The 20,235-nt window shown below is 46.4% G+C and overlaps 1 protein-coding gene across 1 annotated transcript in view; it reads left to right on the top strand.

The window, feature by feature from the left end:
- The window catches only part of LOC144773899 (transmembrane protease serine 12-like), a 791,014-nt gene that overhangs the window by 695,257 nt on the left and 75,522 nt on the right, over positions 1-20,235 (top strand). The gene's annotated exons all lie outside the window — the stretch shown is intronic.

The raw sequence follows: 20,235 nt of genomic DNA, 5'->3' as shown, positions 1-20,235 counted from the left end.
CGATTCCAAAAGTGCTTTTTGGGATGCATCATGATATTTTAGAAATCGTAACTTTTTTGCTATTTCTAAAATTGCGTTTGCTTTTAAGAAGTCGCAAATATGCGATTTCTTAAAAGCAATGCATGAGTACTTTTAAAATTGCTAAATCGCAATTAGGGGGTCAAATTTACCGAGTGGTTGAACCACTCGGTAAATTTGCAAAAAGTGTTTAAAACGCTGAAAATGCTTTTTTTTCAACATTCATGTTACGGACACACATGTCCTTAGGACATGTGTGTGTGAAACATGATGCGAAAAATACATTTCAGGGGTGCATGGGGGGGTCCTTTGGACCCCCCCCTGCACCCATGAAATTTTCAAAGTGAAAATCGCAATTTGCTAATGCCTTCCCATTGCATCCTATGGGCCTTTTGGCCCATAGGAACCAATGGGAATAGCGAATTCGTAAATTGTATTTCGGTAATTTATGCGATTCGGTAAAAATTGCAATTTTTACCGAATTGCAAAAAAAAAGCGAAAATATTCATGCATAGGCTTTTGCGATTTCTAAATTGCGAATCGCTATTTTTCGCAATTTAGAAATCGCAAAAACCGATATTGATGCATGTGGGCCAGAATTCCTGCTTGTTTTGTTAGAAAACATCCACAATATCTGAGACCCTCCTGACTTCATCTCCTCCTTGGCATCTGGTTTCTTTAGTACCTGATCTTCTGGAACCACACTGGGGACAAGTGTGGCTCCTGTGTGGCCTGAACATTCCAAATCACGGTAGGAAAGGAAATACATAACTATGGAGCCCTTCACCGTTTACTAATTTTTTTCCTGATTGTCTGATAGTGTCCGGCGAAGGGAATTTTTTTCAGTGCTTCAACTCCTCCAAAAAGACAAACCAGTTGCTAAAAATTACAAACTAAGGTAGAAAGGGAAATACAGGGCTATGGCGATAAGATTCTTTCTCTATGGTATGATTATTTTCCTGATTTCAGTCGCTAAACATTCCAAACCAAGGTAGGAAAGGAAATACAGGGCTATGGAGACAAGCCCCCTTCGCTGTGGACTGAATATTTTCCTAATTCTCTGACAGTATCTACATAAGTGATCTTTTCCTCCATTTTGACTTATCCAAAAAGGCAACCAACGCCCATCTTTTTTTCCTGTGGCATTCTATACGTGCCACTTCTTTCACTGTCATGTGTGCAACATTTTTGCAAGTCAGCCTTGGAAACTGTTAAAAAAAATAAAGGGGCAGATTTACAAGGAAAGTGACTCTGCGTGCGCACGCTATTTGGCTGCGCAACAATGAGTCACTTTTTAAAGCACAGGGATGCAACATATTTACAACAATATGTCGCATCTCTGTGCTTCCACCAGCGCTGGTGCACAAACTGCTGCCATGCGCCGGCACAGGCACCCTTGCACATAGTGCAAAGATGCCTGCATCGTGGGGATATTGTTTATGTGCTGGAAGGGTTCCCTTCCTGCACATAAAAAATCAGAAATGACGTTTTGCAACTTCTATGTGTGCTGCATCAGCACAGAAAGAACTGGAAAAACTTAATTGTTTTACTAATTGTTTACGTGCAGGAAGGGACACATTCCTGTACATAAACAATCACCAGAGGTGATTTCCTCTTTCTATGTGTGCTGCAGAATGCATACAGAATACATTTCTCCTCGTGGCCCCTTCCTCCCTAAGCCTCCCCTGGGGAGACGTAGCATTCAGATGCATTTCCAGATTTACGATTTCTTGTAAATCTGGAAATGTGTATGGTTCCATGGGTGTTGTGTGGGAACACCCACAGCAACACCCATGGAACGCCCCTTTCACACAAAGTGCTGCATGCAAAGGGGCCATATTTACAAGAACAGGAAAAGTAATGCAGGGTGGCTTTTCCTGTCCTTGTAAATATGGGGCACTAAAATGCGCCGACGAGAAAGAGACTTGTAAATCTGCCCCAAAGACTTCAAGCTGAGCAGGTAATTTAGAACAAGCATTTACAATGCAATGGTCTCGGCATTATTAAAGGTAGAGCTATTGGCATTGCTCATGACATTTTTTTTTTTTTTTAAATCTTAAATAAATGGCATTGTCATTTACATTGCCAATAGGTTAATCGGTCGCAAATGCATGACCTATTGCATTTATACCCACACAGAGCCACACACACTAAGCCACCCACACAAACACACAAAGCCACCCACACACACACACACAGAGCCCCACACACGCACACACAGAGCCCCACACACACACACACACAGAGCCCCCCACACACACACACACAGAGCCCCACACACACACAGAGCCCCACACACAGAGCCCCCCCCCCCCACACACACACACAGAGCCCCCCCACACACACACAGAGCCCCCCCCACACACACACACAGAGCCCCCCCACACACACACACAGAGCCCCCCACACACACACACAGAGCCCCCCCCCACACACACACACAGAGCCACACACACAGAGCCCCCCCACACACACCGAGCCCCACACACACACAGAGCGCCACACACACACACAGCGAGCGCCAAACACACACAGAGCCACACACACACAGAGCCACACACACACAGAGCCACACACACACCCAGAGACACACACACACCCAGAGCCACACACACACACAGAGCCACACACACACACAGAGCCACACACACACCCAGAGCCACACACACACCCAGAGCCACACATACACCCAGACCACACACACACCCAGAGCCACATACACACACAGGAGAGCAAGCACAGCGAGGGGGCAGGGAAGCAAGCACAGCCAGGGGGCAGGGGAGCAAGCACAGCCAGGGGGCAGGGGAGCAAGCACTGCCAGGGGGCAGGGGAGCAAGCACAGCCAGGGGGCAGGGAAGCAAGCACAGCCAGGGGGTAGGGTAGCAAGCACAGCCAGGGTGTAGGGAAGCAAGCACAGCCAGGGGGCAGGGAAGCAAGCACAGCCAGGGGGCAGGGAAGCAAGCACAGCGAGGGGGCAGGGAAGCAAGCACAGCGAGGAGGCAGGGAAGCAAGCACAGCGAGGGGACAAGGGAACTAGGGGGCAGGGGAGCAAGCACAGCCACGGGGCAGGGGAGCAAGCACAGCCAGGGGGCAGGGGAGCAAGCACAGCCAGGGGGCAAGGGAGCAAGCACTGCCAGGGAAAACAAATCTGTGTGGAAAAACATCTAAACACTGCCATGAAAGTCAAATTGAGAAAAATGCCCAAATATTGTGTATTAAAACAATAAAGACATGACAAAAATTAATCAATGATGAGTAAAACACAGATTTGTAGCAAGAATGAATGATTTAGTGGCAAAAACAACCTTTCGCTCCCTGGCTCACTCAAATGAGAGGTGCACATTTCCAGCACGTTCCTCAGCCATTAAAACAACATACTTGCTTAATATTTACTTACTTTGCCTTATGTTTTAATGAGAGGCCTGGAGTAGGGAGAGTACGGTAAGAGTGGGTCACAGCAATGTGTTTCTCTGCAGTGTTTTCATTCATGCAGGTGGACCCAGATCTGAAGAGGAGGAGGGACGGGCAGCAGATCACACAGCTCAGACCCCAGCAGCAAACAAACAGGCAAACACACACAAACACTAACAGGATTACCACCCGGAGCGCATCCCTGCATGAAGGGGACAGAGAGAGGGGCGACTCCCTGCCAGTGCCTTGGACTGCAGAGGCGGACGGGGGCGCCCGACCCTGGATCACTGCAGGCTCGCTCAGCTGACTCTCTCAGCCGTGAGGGGAAGTCGGCTCGTTGGCAGTCCTCCATCCCCTTCTGCACGGGCCCCGACTTTGCAGAAATCTACCCTGGTCCTTCCAAGTGAGAGACTGCTGGGAGATGGGCGGCCCAACTAGCAGGCAATCATAGACACAGATATCAGTGAGAAGGAGGTGTGAAGATGGGCAGGTGGGGCAAGAGAAAGCTAAAGTGCAGAAAAACGAGGTGGAGCAAATGAAGGGAAAGAAGTAGAATTTTGAAAAAAGAGTTAAGGGTGCACTTCCCATAATCGGGCTGCTTATAGCGCCTGAAAGGCTGTTTGCCTGGGAACGGGACCGAAGGGCAAAGGGGTGGTTGTTCACGGCGGCTAAAGCAGGTGTGCCAGGCGGCGATGGACCAGGAGTCGGATATGTGGGAAGGAGTTGGGCAATAAAGGCAGGTTTGTGTTGCCGACAGAGGCGTGGTTTGATGGGAGGGAAGAGAGAAAGGGGAACGGGGAGGGAGTGGTGAACAGATGGGAAAGGAGATGGAAATGGAAGACAAACGAATGGCGAGGGATGTGGGTCACATGAGGGGTTCATGTCGATGATATCCCTGGGGTTGGAGTTTGAGCAGAAAGCTGGGGAGCCAATGTGAGGCGAGATACACGTTGGGACTTGCAGAGAGCAATGCCTCTTGAGAGATGTTGGGGTCAGCGAGAAGTAGCCAAGGGGAGTACAGGACAGGATAGATGTAATGGGGGATTGATTACCTGCACTTCAAGCAGGGGTGCATTCTCCCCGGTATTGCCACGTGTGGCAGCACGGGTTGGCCTGGGCCGCTGCATGCTGTTACGGGGCTCGCCAGGGCCCGAGTTTGTCTCTTCTAGCGGCCGCACCTCCATGCCTGAATCCGTGAGAGTTGATCCTTGGTGTGGGAAGGCTCGGCATCCTGAGGAAGTGCGCAGGGTGGGACCGGCAGCCACTCTCAGAACACCGGCAGGAAAGGGCGCTCCTCCACCTGGGGCCCGGGGACGGGCGTCCAGCCAGCACTCCCCGCAGCACTCGCAGAAGAGAACGAGCCCTGTCTCTGGACAGTCCGTTCGTGGAAAATGCCCCCCCCCCCTTGTGTGCCTAGTCCTTGGGAATCAGCAGGGGCGCTGGGACACTGAGGCTAAGAGGAATGGGGGTAACTTACCTGGAGTGGCAGCAAGGCTGTTCCTGCCAACAACAACAACAACAAAAAATGGCGGCCGCAAACGTCCGAAATTTTCGCAATCGGGGACGTGTTTTTTGCTGAGTGACGGATGACGTCACAGGTAGAAAGAACGCAAAAAACACGCCCCCGAATCTGAAAAAGATGGGGCTTCAACCGAGTGACGCCCCTCTCCTATAAAATGGCTGGCCTCCGTTTAGGAAGCCAGCCAATGGAGAAGAGGGGCGGGTTTAAGCCCCCTAACTAAAAAACATAAAATCTTCGGACTCCGTCCACTGCTACGCAGTGCGACGGTCCTCGACCTAAAAACCCACTTAAATGGAAATTTTGAGGGAAGGATCGTTGTCCAATAAAATAAGTGGCACTTCAGACTGACCGGCTAATTGATAACATCATGTTATCTCTATACAGCAATCTGCATGGCTGTATTTTACAAACCTCAATACAGAAACCCACCACTAGAACCTGCATTTTTCTTTCTCTTACCCTTCAGTGTTTGGATTCTGCATTGACAAAAGGTCTTTAGAATAAAAATAGAAGAACAATCTCTTAAATCATCAGGCCTCAGGCCCATTCTACATGCCGCAAAATGACTCACGCAAGCCTGGAAGAAACATGATCACATCACCCCCATCCTGATGAAAGTCCATTGACTCCTCTTGCTGACCTGTACCATCTTCAAAACCAGCATCATCGGTTATAAAGCCATCACGAATAGCACTGCAGCTATCTTGCAGACACACTCACCATTTCTCTGCACACCCACAGCTATGACACAATCAGATTTCAGACTAAGAAGTGTAAAAAAAATGTTTTAAAACACAGCAGGTCTTTTCCATCAAGGCAACCAAGATTTGAAACAACATCCTTATCTCCATCATAACGGCCCCAACAGTGCTCTAATTTAAGAAAGAGTTGAAGACTCACCTCTTCTATCACTCATAAATGTTATGTGTTTCTTTGATCATTTACAGTGCTGCACAGCCTTCTTGATATGTTTGCACTATAGAAATACCATATACATACATATATACACTTACAAAGAATTTGTGAAACCAGTTTAGGGAGCCTTCTAGCTATTATTTCAGTCACCCGGTTCCTTCCCTCTATTAGACACAAATGCTTTTCCGAAGGCACAGACATCAATGTAAAGAAGGTGAAGGAGTCAAAAAGCAGTTTCTCTGCACCTTACTCTCTACTCCTGAATATCCTAGTGTTTGAGAAGGGAGGGAAAAGTTACCATCTTCCGCAGGGTAAGGAGATAACAAAAGACAAGGATGTGCTTACTATTTTATAAAATCCTCAGAGGCAGGGGCTGAACAGCACACCGAAGCCTTTTCTGAGCCATCTATCAAGAGGTACAATTGCTACAGAATTTAAAATGTCATTCATAAAGTGATCAAGGAATTAAAGACTGGCAACATTTGAAACAGAAAACAAAATAAGTCAGACGTGATTATGCACACAAACCCACATATTTAAGAGCTTTAGACTAGAGACAATCCATACTAATATTATGAAGAGAGAGCCCAAACCTTTGAGGCGGGTAATCTCAGTAACCACGGCACCAATCACAACACCCAATACAGCGTTGGAAAGGGCAGTTGCAGCAGAAGGACATAGGCTATGCAGACGGCCACCATATTATTATTATTATTATTTTTTTGCAGAGTTTTATATAGCGTGAACTTGACCCGAACTGAATCAGGTATCAGAGCGCTTTACATAGCACCAGTTACGTTACATGAGGACACACATTCATTTTTCTTAGGCACGGGGAGATTAAGTGATTTGCCCAGAATCACAGGATGTTTGGCGTCGTTACCAAGACTCGAACCTAGATCCCCAGGTCCGAGGTCGAGCGCCTTAGCCATTAGGCCAACTCCTCTTTACATTTAAAAGGTAAAAGAACCGTGCCAGCAAAGTAGTCCCTTGTGGGCGTGTCTGCGTTGTACTGTGGGCGTGGGCTGGGGGCGTGACTAACGCTCGGGGCGTGTGGTACGGCCATCACATCGTGGGCTGTGGGCATGTGCTGGGGGCGTGACAAACCATGTGAGTCGTACATACAAGCACCAATTACGCCGCTGCGCAGCATCAAGGGGCACGCTGGGGACGTGACACGCTGGGGGCGCATGTCCGGCCTTCATGTCATGTGAACGCAATTGCGCCGCATCAAGGGGCGCGCTGGGGGCGTGAGAAACGCTGGGGGCATGTGCTACGTTCCGCCCTTCATGCCATGTGGGTCGTACATTAATCAGAAGATCGTCTGCTGTGGCCGTGTGCTGGGGGCGTGACAAACGCGTTCACCTGGAGGCCTGGTAAGTAACGTTACTGCAGCCTCTCCTGCGCGCTGTTACTGAACTCTCTCATTCAACGAAATTACACGCGCTTGCTACCATCAACCAGGGCTCTAGCCGGGCTCAGGCGGCGGATCAGTACACTAATTACACACGCCTGATTACATCAACCAGGGCTGCAGCTTGGCCTCAAGCGGGGGAACACACGCCTGCTAACATCAAACAGGCCTGCATCTGGGCCTCAAGCAGGGGAACACGCAAATGAGCGTGTCTGCGGGGACAATTACTGCAGCCTCTCCTACTTGCTGTCACTCAACTCTCTCATTAAACGGATTTACCCGCGGCTGATAACTCTCATTCTACGACATTACACGCGCCTGCTCACATCAACCAGGGCTGTAGCTGGGCTCAGGCGGCGGATCACTACACTAATTACACGCGTCTGCTAACATCAACCAAGGCTGCAGCTGGGCCTTCTCCGTCCCTATTCTAATGAAACAAAAATTTTTGTCTACCGCGAGATTTTAAAATAAATTGCCCTTGCCAAATACACACATTACACACATTCTATTTCATACCCGGACAACGTGGGACGGGCTGCTAGTAATGATATAAAATACAGAATATGACTATCACATATAAAATAAAATCACAATAAGATGAACTGCTAAAAAGATGGCTGAAACAGTTATTGTTGAAATAAGACGAGGAGAAAGGAGAAAGATACCTGAACACACCATTGCTAGAAAACATGTCAGTGTTCATAGACTAGTTTCAGACACCGTTTGCACAAATATTGAGTTTATATATGTGGATACAGTTAACTTGTTAATTAATATATCTGTGAAAACACCAAACATTTACCCAGATAGATTTGATCTCAGTACGTTTAAATATTTGTAATGTTTTTTAAATGCAACATATCAAGCAAAACTCACGTGCACACACTAGAAATAGAGACCCATGTTGGATCTAATCACTCTTCTCATGATCGTCACAAACATTTTCAAAAGAGAATATCCCAAAAGGCAAACAGCAGTCTGGATGGACCCCAGAGACTCCTACACCCACTTACCACCTAGATCTCAATTGTAAGCCAGGGGAAAAGAAAAGAAGAAACAGTAAAGTGACACAACAGTAAGCAATGTAAATAGATATACACGCTCCACTGGGACAACCCACCAGAGCAATTGTCATCCTCCACACAGGTTGAACAAAGACACATGTCTGTTTGTAAACAGTGCAGTGCTTGGATGGCAAGAGTCAGAGTCCCATTGTCCATGTAGTAGCTTCAGAAAAATGTGCAGCAGGACGAACCGATCTTGACACACATCCATTTGTAAAACAATAAATGCCAGGGCTGTCGACAGGAGGCCTCTGCAGCTTGCACCACCTATTCCCCCAGCCAGCATTGTCGGTGACAGTAAAAACACACCTGCGAACATCAAACTCCTTCAAGTGTGGCACTTGAGACTATTCCAGCCCCCTAAAGCTATAAGAATGGCTTGAGTTGCCAGTATTAGACATTTTAATGTATATTAAATTAATAAGCCATTGTGGTGCTCATTTCCAAAAACCACAGACAGCGCCACCACGTGGCAGACTGTCATAAGACCTGGTGTTGGCAATTAAGTGCCAGTGCCTGGCACCAGAAAACACCGGCTTGAATTAAGCACTGCTCACACCCCTCCTTCCATTTAGGTCATTAAGTCCAACACATATCGATGTTACAACACCATGAGGCGGATGGCTTTTAGTTCGTCCTTGACTGCATTAAGCCCGAGCTAAGTACTGTTCATCCTCTTCAACAATTCACATTGGTTATTTGCAAACCAGTGGGTGTTCGCTTTTGTCTGCACAGTGAAGAAGAGTACGAACCTCCCACATTTACTTGTGTGTCAGAGAACAGTCTGAATTCTTTCGGAATGTCCTTGTACTAAGCCAAGCCAAAATAATCAGCAGTTCTTTTCGCTTGAGCCTGGAGCAAAAGAGTTGTCTTCTTCTGTACCTAATGTTGGTACAACTCTGGCAGATCTTCTCCTGGAATGACCAGGGTGATGAGGGAGCATAGGCCCACCATACGTGGATGAGCTGGGTGTAGGCAAATTCACCGCACTGCCAGTAGGCATCCTTCAGCGTGGAGGTGCCCCCTTGCATGTCTGATATGTGTAATATTTTCTCACAGTTCTAATTTGTGCCAAATGAAATTGTTCCTTTACCTCTGAAACACAAGGAATACAGCGTAGTTTCTGTAGAATTTGGGGTTGCCCCTTTCCTTTGAACCACGTGTAGCTATCTGTCTTAGAATCCCATATTTCCTGACACGGGTTATCTATGCTGGTGTTCAACCCTTCCCTATGAGACTAATTTCCCTCTGTATCATCGAGGTGAATGACCCTACACTGAAACTCAATTTCTGGGATCCATTTGCTATTAAAGAAGACCACCACAGACATGCTAACGGCCACCCTGGGACCACAGACGGAGCAGGAGTGAACATGTTTGTGCACTGGTGTGATGGTTTTTCTGGAAAGTCTTGAAGCCAAAAAGTATTCTCCTCTATGGTGCCCCTTGTGCGAATCATATCTAGCCCAGTTGCACATGCAATTCTTTCCCTAGTGCCTGAGAGCTCGCCTCAGCACTTAATTTGGTCCATGTTTTTGGGACGGGTGTTCCCATCAGTCTACCAGTTGCAATATGGCGTGGCGTAAGATGGTGATCACTGCTGGGTGTGCTCATTAGCGCAAACAGGGCTAGGGGCAGATTTAGAAGTGGAGCCATTTCTTAGGGCTGGTGCAGATGTTGCTTAATTTATTTATTTATTAATTTTATTTCACAAGTTTTTTATTGGTAGTTTCCAAAACAGAACAAAAACATACAGTAAAATAAGTATTATCGACAATGATGGGAATGGATAGTATGGTAATGAGTACATTAAGTAAATAAATGAAAAAATAACTGCATTGGGAGTGACAATCACATAGAGTCAGAACAAATTAAGACTAGAACTAAAGTAAAAGTGATGATTGGAAGTAACATAGTATCAGTCATAAACAGCACATATAGTATCTACACAAAAGTAGTGAATAAAGGTGTACAGATAACAACCCTCTCTGGGAAAGATTACCTGGAACAGGCAAGTAAGCTACGGAGTAGGCTCAGTAGTAAGCATATATGGTCATATGGGCACGAAGGTTGGGAAGTGTGGAGAAGGAAGTCACGGGGGCTTATGTACGCTGAAGTAGTTGTCGAGGGATGACCACATTTGTCTATGAGGGGGGCGGAATGGGGTGTTTTGGAGTGAGATATTGTCAGCACCTCTAAGGTTGGTGATCCAGTTTAGCCAATGTTTAAAGGAGGCTTTACGGGTGTCTTTCCAGTTGTTCAAGATTATTTTCACAGCAGCAGTGAACAGAAGGTCAATTAAGGCCCTGTCGTCCTCTGATAACGAAACAGCTTTAGTAAAGCTCAGTACTAAGGTAGAAAACTCTCTGTTGGGGAAGAAGGAGAATACTTTAGCGATGAATGCAAAGACTTTGTCCCAGAAGGCTGTAACACATACACAGTTTAGTAAAAGGTGTTCAAGGTCGCCATCTTTCTCGTTACAGTTCAAGCAAGTGGCGTTGTCTCTAATACTATGTGAAAAGAGACGCGCCGGTGTCCAGAAAGCTTTGTGAAGAAGCCAACACTTCGTCTGGGAGAGTGTAGGGCTTATTTTGTGTCTCATGGTTGATTCCCAGGTTTTAGCCCACTCCACATCTGAAATTGGCACCGAAGAGTATGTTTCCCAGAACTGCCGGAGATCTTTGTTGAGATTGGACTGTTGTGGACGTAGTATTTTGTAAAGTCTGGAGACCTGGTTGCCCAGCCTATTGAGGGCGGCTAAGTAGCTTGGGAGGGAGGGCAACTTTCTGGTCAGATTTGCTTTGAAGATTGCTGCTTTAATATTCAAAAAGTTGTAGAATTCTATTGTTTCCAGATCAAACTTGTTCTGGAGTTCTTTCAAAGAGAGTGGGTAAGAATCACTGAACAGCTGATGTGGGAAGAGTGTACCCTTATTGATCCAGGTCTCATTGTGTAGTGGTTTCCCTTTGTACATTATTAAGTGGTTGTGCCATAGCGATTCCCATTCAGAGCACTTTATCTGGTTAGGTAGAAGTTTATCAATTTTTAGTAGGGCAAGTTTTGTACTCTTGAAAATGGATATTGAGCAGCTGGTCATATTTATTTTAGCAGTAAGAATGGACGCGGATCAATATTTTTAAGAAGGGTTTTCTCGATATTAAGCCAAACAGGAACGTATTCAGCTTGGGGTGCCAACCAGTGAGAGCCTTGTTTGGCAAGAAAGGCAATCTGATATAATTTGAAATCTGCAAGATTGACCCCACCCAAGGATTTGTCTAGGCAAAGTTTTATTAGGCTAATTCTAGCTTTTTTCCCTTTCTACAAGAATTTAGAAAGTAGAATATCTAATTTGCGATGGAAATCCCGGGACAAGGTGAGAGGGAGCATTGTGATAAGGTAATTGACTAGAGGGGAGATCATCATTATAATGGTTTCGACCCTTCCCCACCAGGATATAAAACTGGGGGACCAGCCATCCAAGTGCCGCTCGTAGTTGTGGTTGTGCAGACACAGAACCCTTGTGGATTTCAAGCTCCAATTCGGTGATGGTTGAATGCGGAACTGCTGCGGGACGAAGGTGGGAGCCTGCTGTGAACTTCTGGAGGAGCATTGCCTGTTTATCGGACCCAACGGGGAAGACGGGACTGCGAGTACCAGAGGACCTTGCGCTTAGCTAACATCGCGCACCTGGTTACTCTTCCCGCCCCTCCTCTTCCTGCTCCTATTTAGGAAACTCTCCTTCCCCTACGCGGGACGCGGAGGCGGGACGAAGCTCGGGGCGAAGCCCGGGCCAAGGGCGGGCCCGTTGTAGCCCGTTAGAGACCGTGTAAGGCCGGGCCGGGCCACCCCTCCAACTTCTGAGCCCGAGCTTGGACTAAATCTAGGTGCACATATTATATTATATATATTATTCCTTTTAATTGTTATCTGGGAATACTCACTATAGACTATCGTTTGATATTGATATTGATAATTATGTGCACACGTGGGAGCAGAAGTAAAACGGCAGCGGGGGGTATACCACAAATAGGTTGTGATGTATTCCTATAGGTTCTGTATCGATCCCCCTATTCCTGACCCTATTCTGGTTAACAAGTTAACTAGCAGCCATCCCATGATGCAGAAACCGTTATCTGATTACGCCAGACCACGGCACAGGAGCGCGTTATCTGATTAGGTCATAACGCTTGCCATCTAATTAGGCAAAGCAATATTCCTCCAGCCCCTGATAAGGCATACGGAGTTCTCAAAACAAATCAAACCTATGACAACCTGGGAAAAACCCTGCGGCCATTGTTTTGATTTCACCGAGAACTTCAGTAAAAGAATGTGCTAACGATCAGCTCGTATGACATCCTTATTGACGTATCTATGTCCATCCTTACGTCAATCTCGGCACCTTACAGGTATAAATATTACCGATATTGCCTTAAGCAAACACACGCGGTGGTGACGAGATCGGAGCAGCGAGACTTGCCGAAGCCCACTGACGCTGCCCCGCCTTCCTGACGCGCTGAGAACGAGACGCTGCCTTTCTCCTGCCGAGAAATCCAGCTCCGGCGCTTCCGAGCAGCCCTTGCAGGCAGCCTGGAATATCGAGACCAAAGATGAGAGATACCATCCCTCAATCATCCTAGATTCAAGGTACGGAACTGAATAACCCCTTGCAGAGAATTCTTGAATCAGTCACTTGGCAAAACAAACTTAACTTAGACTGCTACTTTCTATCCTCGCCCACGTATTAGGCTTAGGTCAGGTACACTGGGGTAGGCGTAGTTAGAAGCACCAGTTGAGTACGATTAGTCAAATGTTTATATGTATGTATCTATTTTATCCATTTTAAACCACCATATGGCTTAGAAACCATATAAATGTTTTTACAGTATTATTTTATACTTCTGCTTTTATTGTATGCACTTTACTTAACCATAAGTATTGCAATAATATCGATTCATTTCTCTTGTACGAGAAAAGAGACTGATCAATAAATAACATCTTTTATTGAACACGCCCGTCTCTTCCTTTTCTCTACAATCTGGGGGTATACTGCCTTGCGCCTCCACTCTTGTGAAGGCATCTAAATCTGCTTTTCCATATGCCAAAGGTCCGTTCTACCACATTGCGTGTACTTTTGTGGGCCCGGTTATACCTCCTTTGGCTGGGTGTGGAGGGGTTGAGGTAGGGAGTGAGGATAAATGAACGTAGGGCATATGCACTGTCTCCTAAAAGGGAAATGGGAATACATTACTCACATGCATACTTGTAATTCTCACTGCAATAGGTGTGGAAGGGGTCGCAGACTCTGTCTTACCTAGGAGGTATCCTTCGCGAAATTCCCCTGCTGACAGACGTGCATAGATGCCGCTGTTCTGAAATATATAGGAGTCGTGGGTACTTCCAGGGAATTTTGCGACAAGGTCTGTGATGACATACTTTGCGTTGCAAATCACCTGGACGTTGATGGTGTGGCTTGACTTCCTATTGCAGTAAATGTATTCTGTGGCAGCAGAGGGACAAATGGGGATGTGCGTGCCATCAATGCATCCGATGATATGGGGAAATCTTGCCATCTGATAGAACTCTGATTTTGTTTGAACAAGTTCAGCATGGGTGGATGGAAAAGAAATGTAATGCTCCATCCTGTGCAACATGGCGTCAAGGAATTTGTGAAAAAACCTTGAGAGGCTGCTCTGGGTCACCCCTCCCACCGCAGCAACCACGCTCTGGTAGCTCCCTGACGCCAGCAGGTGGAGGCTGCACAGCACCTGCACATGGGGTGGAATTGCATGTGCCCTTGGGGTGGGGTGCTGCAACAGTGGGTGTAGGTCCCTGATGAGCACCAAGATGGTGTCTGGAGCCAACCTGTACCTTTGAAGTATCTCTTCCTCTGTGAGCATGAACAGGGTCACCCTCTGCCTGTAGACCTGCTCCTGTCTCAGCCATTCCCTCTCTCCTTCCTCCCGTAGCCGTAGCCGTCTTGCAATGACATAAAATGCCGCCATTGTGCAAACTGAATTGCATTTTGGGTCCTTTTTTATAGGCTGCACCTGGTTACCACCTGATTTGAATCCATGGTAAATACCGACTCTTAAATACCGATTTTGCGGCAAAATCGGTATTTCAGAGCCTCCCTACATCTCAATGTTCAATTTTACCTATTCTTATTTACCGATTCGGTAAATTTACCGATCGGTAACTATTCCGATCGGTAACTTTACCGATCGGAAAGTTTACCGATCGGTAACTAAACCGATCGGTAAATTTACCGATCGGTAAATTTACCGATCGGTAACATTACCGATCGGTAAATCTTCATAATCGGTATTTTACCGATCGGTAATTTGACCGATTCGGTAAATTTACCGATTTGCCCTATTTTCTATCACCTACATACCGAACGCTCAATACCGGTCGGTAACGGCCGAAAATCGGTATTTTCGGCCGTTACCGACCGGTATTTGGCTACCTACATCTGGCCCTATACCTTTTACTAAACCCCACACAACTCATATTCCAGAATTGACTTTATCCTAATTTCTAGCCCTTTCACTCACCTCATCGAGGAAACAGACATTGCTCCAAAGCTGATTTCTGACCACTCTTGCATTAGCACCAAGCTTGCAGGCTCCCACTGGATCTTACCCCCAAAACGATGGCGTTTCAATGACGAAATTCTATCAGACCCTGCAAACAAACAACAAATAGAAAGCGCCATAAAGGAGTACATCTCATTAAAGGATTCCCCCGATATGAACACCCCCATAGTCTGGGACGCCCTGAAAGCCACGATTAGATGAGTTATTATTGGAATCAGAGCAAAAACCAATAAAAAACTGAATCTGGATCTTGACAGGCTTGAAAAAGACATCAAGACTCTAGAAAACACCCACTCGACTGACCTTGATAACAAACTCGTCTTGGAGCAACTGATCAAAAAGAAATATGAATATAACACTATCGTCAGCAGACGCGCCGGTGTTTGGGTTAATAATTTCAAAGCCCTGAAACTATGCGACGGGAATAGAGCTGGAAAGCTTCTTGCATCCTATCTCAAGCATAAACAGAAATTGCTTACTATAGTATCAATCTAAGACTCCGCAAACAACACACACACCAACCAAGGGAATATTGTAGACACCTTTAAGTCCTTTTATGAAGATCTCTACAAGAACAAGATGTTATTCGATCCGGTCGCTTGCAATAAGCACCTAGATACCTTGAATCTTCCCAAACTCTCGAACGAGGATTGCTCTACAATAGGGTCCCCCTTCAAAGACACGGAAATCCTGGCCTCTATTAAATCACTTAAAAGCAACAAAGCGCCAGGCCCGGATGGGTTTTCTGCAACCTTCTACAAAGCCTTTGATAAGTCGCTCGCCCCCTTGCTCCTAAAGCTTTTTAACTTGATTGCCTCCTCTGGCAGTGTCGCGGAATCAATGAGCGAAGCCACTATAATTGTTGTCCCGAAAGAAGGTAAGGAAACCCTTCTACCTAAAAACTATCGGCCCATTTCGCTTATAAATTTGGACTGCAAAATCTATGCGAAAATTCTTGTGACTAGACTCAATGCCATTCTCCCCAAATTAATTAGTAACTCCCAGGTGGGATTTTTAAAACAACGTTTGTCCAGCGACAATACAAGACTATTATGCCATATTTTAGAGAAAGCCAAAATAACACCCACCCCAATGGTTGCCATAACCCTTGACGCTGAAAAAGCGTTCAATAGAGTCTCTTGGTCCTTTTTACATCACTGCCTGAAAGCCTTTAATCTAGGGACCTCATACATTAATATGGTAATGGCCCTCTACTCATCACCATCTGCTAGAATCGCCATCAATGGCACCCACTCGGACTCATTTCGTTTACAACAGGGTACCAGGCAAGGCTGCCCCCTCTCCCCAGCCCTGTTTCTCTTGACCCTTGAACCTCTCCTATCAGACATAAAACAAAATAAAGATATAGCGGGAGTGAGCTTCGGAGACACACAGGTGAAACTAGCGGCATACGCTGACGATATTCTAGTGGCGACAGAGAACCCAGAGACCTCCATAGAAGCTCTCATGACTACCATTGAAAGATACTTGCTTTACTTCGGCTACAAATTAAACCGAGACAAGTCGGAAGTTAAACACCTAAACGTTCATGGTACCAGAGATATGTTGGGTGACTCAGGCCTCACATGGCAAACTAGCTTTATTAAATATCTAGGAATCGAATTCGGCAGCTCCCTTCTCGAAACACTTCACCACAAAGAATCCACCACTCTAGACAAAATTAAATCGTATCTTATCATCATCTTTATTTCGGCAACATATTGCCATAAAAGGTACAAAGACATTACATCAAAAACTACTAAAAATAGAATATTAAAAACATATAAAACCAGTTTACAAAATAAAGGTCAGCCTCAAGCATACGGACATTATTACTGTAATAAATTTGCAGTTTGACAGTTGTCATACATCCCCAGCTAAAAAATATCTTCTCTTATGCCAGACTATCCCCAGATATTTAGCTAGTGCAAAAACTGTGTGCCCAGATAGATCGGTCTTAAGGGCCCTGTATGCATGCAAACAATGAGAGAACCCCAAGTTTTTGCAGACTGGGACGATCCATTTCCTCCTCGCCTGCGCATAGGCATTACAAAAAAACAGTATATGCAAATCAGTTTCCTTCTCAAGTATACATCCTGGGCAGTGGCTCGGCAAGGATTCGGCCCATTTACTAGTGTAGGCCCGAATCGGCAAACTGCCATATCTCCATTGAAGATACAATTTCCTAATATTAATTGGGAATATGGCATCTAAAACAGTTTCGAACCTATAAATGTCCTTGGTCATTAAAAATGATTCCGTTAAAGTGCCCAGGCCTGTTCTTTGTAAATGTCTTGCAAGTTTGCTTTCCTGATACAGTGTGGTAAGCTGCCTCCGTGTGACCCTAGAACATGCTGACAATGGATCGGACCATAAGGTGAGTAATCCTAATTGCCCTAGTTCGTTCTTTATATAATTTAGCCAGGAAATTTTCCCAACATTTGGAAGGGTGAGGATTTCCTGCAATTCTAGCCTATAATTAAGTAGCTCTGGTACGGTCCATAGCCTACGCCAGAATATTAAAGGCCGTAGGCCCAGATCTTCATCGAGGGGTCTCAAACCCAAATCAAGCCTCATTGGCAACAGAGGAGTGCTGGGGGGAAGTGATAAAAGCTGTCTAATACATTTGTTCTCTGTTGCTACTAAATCACGTTTACACGCGTAGCCCCAGAGTTCGCTTCCATACCTAACCGCACCCCTAGCCTGTGCTCTGTAGATCTCTAACGGGGGACCAATCGGCTTGGAGGAAGATTTATTCTTAGTAACAAGCTTAATAATTCCCCCTGCAATTTGGGCCAACTTTAGTTGTGATTTTTCCTGGTGGTGCCCCCACGACATCTTTCCGTTTAGGGTGATCCCCAAGTATTCAAAAGTTCGAACCCTTTCCAGCCTGCTAGCACCGATGTATGGATTAGGGCGAGTTTTAGTTGGTGGATTGAAAACCATGTATTTGGTCTTCAATGCATTGATCTCGAGGCCATGGTCTCTACAAAATGCCTCGAAACCATTGAGAACTCGCTGAATCCCCATTGGCGACTTGGAGAGCAGCAGGGTGTCGTCTGCGAACATAATCACCGGCACCCTGCTGCCACCAAGTTTGGGGGCATCGCTATTTTCAACCCCATTCAGATGGGCAATAACCCTGTTGACAGAGGCAAAACAGGGTCGGTGCAAGCACACAACCCTGTCTTACCCCCCTGCCAACGGGGAATCTATTGGACAAAGTTCCCTCCCTGCCACATCTGACCTGAGCATAGTTGTCAGTGTGTAATCTGACAACCATGTTTAAAAGATGTTGCGGAACCCCCAAGTTAGAAAGCACGGACCAGAGTTTCCTACGGGGTACAAGATCAAAAGCCGCTCGTAGGTCAACGAATACAGTATAGAGGCTGCCACCCTCCAAGTGTACCGTTTTCCAGAATAAAAGAGCGAGACGAAAGGCTTGATCTATAGTGGATACTTTATTCCTGAACCCGGCTTGATAGGGGCTTAAGACTGAGTGGTCTAGCATCCATTCTAATAGGCGATCCAAGATCAGCCTTGCAAAAATCTTTTGGGAGACGTCAATTAGGCTGATGGGCCTATAATTGGCTGGGAGCAGGGGAGAACCCTTCTTAAAGATGGCAACAATCTCCGCCCCCAGCCAAGTAATAGGCACCGGCATCCCACCTAGAATTGCATTAAATACCACCTGTAGGTAAGGAGCCCAGACCGTGGGTTCATGTTTAAATAAATCACCGCGGAGTTTATCCAACCCTGGGGCTTTTTCTGCAGCGAGTCTAGCAATAGCTGCCCCAACCTCCGAGGTGGTAAATTGATCCATCTCCAGAAGTGGCATAAGGGTCAAACCTGCCACCGGGTCTACTTGGTCCCCAGGGAGATCTGCGTTGGCCTGACCATACAAAGATCTAAAATGATCCTCCCACACACTGGGTGCAATATTGGCCTCTACTGCTGGAATGGGATCGGCAGAGCCGTTTTTGACAATCTGCCAGAATTTCCGGGCGTCTCGAATCTTGAGAGCGCCCGTCATATCTGTCCAGTTGTCGTTATCCCATTCGATCTTAGCATTATGGATAAGGTATTTATACTCCTTCCTCTTAGCTCTAACCAGTGAAGTGTTATCGTGTTGCTTCATGGCCTCTAGTAGGTCAGCTTTAGCCTTCCTACAAGCAGCAGTATACCACGAAGTACACGTCCCCTTCCCTTTCTTTACCCTCTGCAGAGGATTCAGTACCTCAGCTAAAGTGCTATATAACTCCAAATGGATTTCCCCAAGTTCTCTATGGCTCTCCACAGACGGGAGTTGATGGATAAGATTTTCTACTTTTTGAAAGACTGGAGCAGTCTTCGCATACAGCCTCTGAATGTCTTTGGGGTTTCCTATGATTTTGGGCCATCGAACTCTACGCCAGTTACTAGATAGAATCATACGCGAGTCCGTGAGATCATCACCCCCCTGAGTGGAAAAAGTAACACCCGGCACCGCAAATTTTAAAATCAGCGAGTTATGGTCGCTTTCAACTCGCGGAATTACGTTGAAGTCTACAACTCTGGCCCCTTTACACGTTTCCAAAAGTATGTAATCCAGGTGAGAATTGTGCCCCGGGTTGTTAAAAGTTGGTTTAGGAGGAATATCTCCACTTCCCCGGCCATTACAGGCCCTTAACGAATTTGCAAGGGTCAGGCACATAATTTGTGTCGCTAGTGGTGTCCAAGACTTCACTGGAGGGCCAACCAGTGTAGGGATTCCCCATTGATCATCCTCCTCCATAGTTGCGCCTTCTAAAAATAGTGGGAGAGATCATAGCTGCCTGTGCCATGTTGCACAACTTGGCTGTGAGGAAGGGTACAGAGGTCGAGTTGTCTGACTACGAGGATCATGACGACGACAATGCTGTGCCTGAGAGACAACTTGCTGGAGTCACAACACCAAGTGATGGCAGATACAGACGTGAGGAAATAACAAGCAACTATTTCTGAGTAAGTAATGAGACACAGACAGGTTGTGTATGGAACAAAAGTATTTATATGTTGCCACAAACTTAAAGCACTTAAGTGCAACTAATGAAATTAAACAAAGGTGGGGACAACATGTCCTGGGTTACATCACCCACACTGGCAAAGTCACTTTCGCGCCCGCTTCCCAGAGCCACTGGGATTTTCCTCACTACCTTCCTCCTGGCCTGCAGGCTCAGCTGGGCGCCTGCGGCTCCTACGAGGTGGCAACACAGCACTTCCCAAGCTGCTGCGGCTACTGGTGTCCTCTCCTTCAGGCACATCCAGGGCAGGA

This window comes from Lissotriton helveticus, chromosome 1_1, assembly GCF_964261635.1.
Source record: "Lissotriton helveticus chromosome 1_1, aLisHel1.1, whole genome shotgun sequence".
Classification (NCBI taxonomy): Eukaryota; Metazoa; Chordata; class Amphibia; order Caudata; family Salamandridae; genus Lissotriton; species Lissotriton helveticus.
This window is presented reverse-complemented; position numbering and strand designations above follow the sequence as displayed.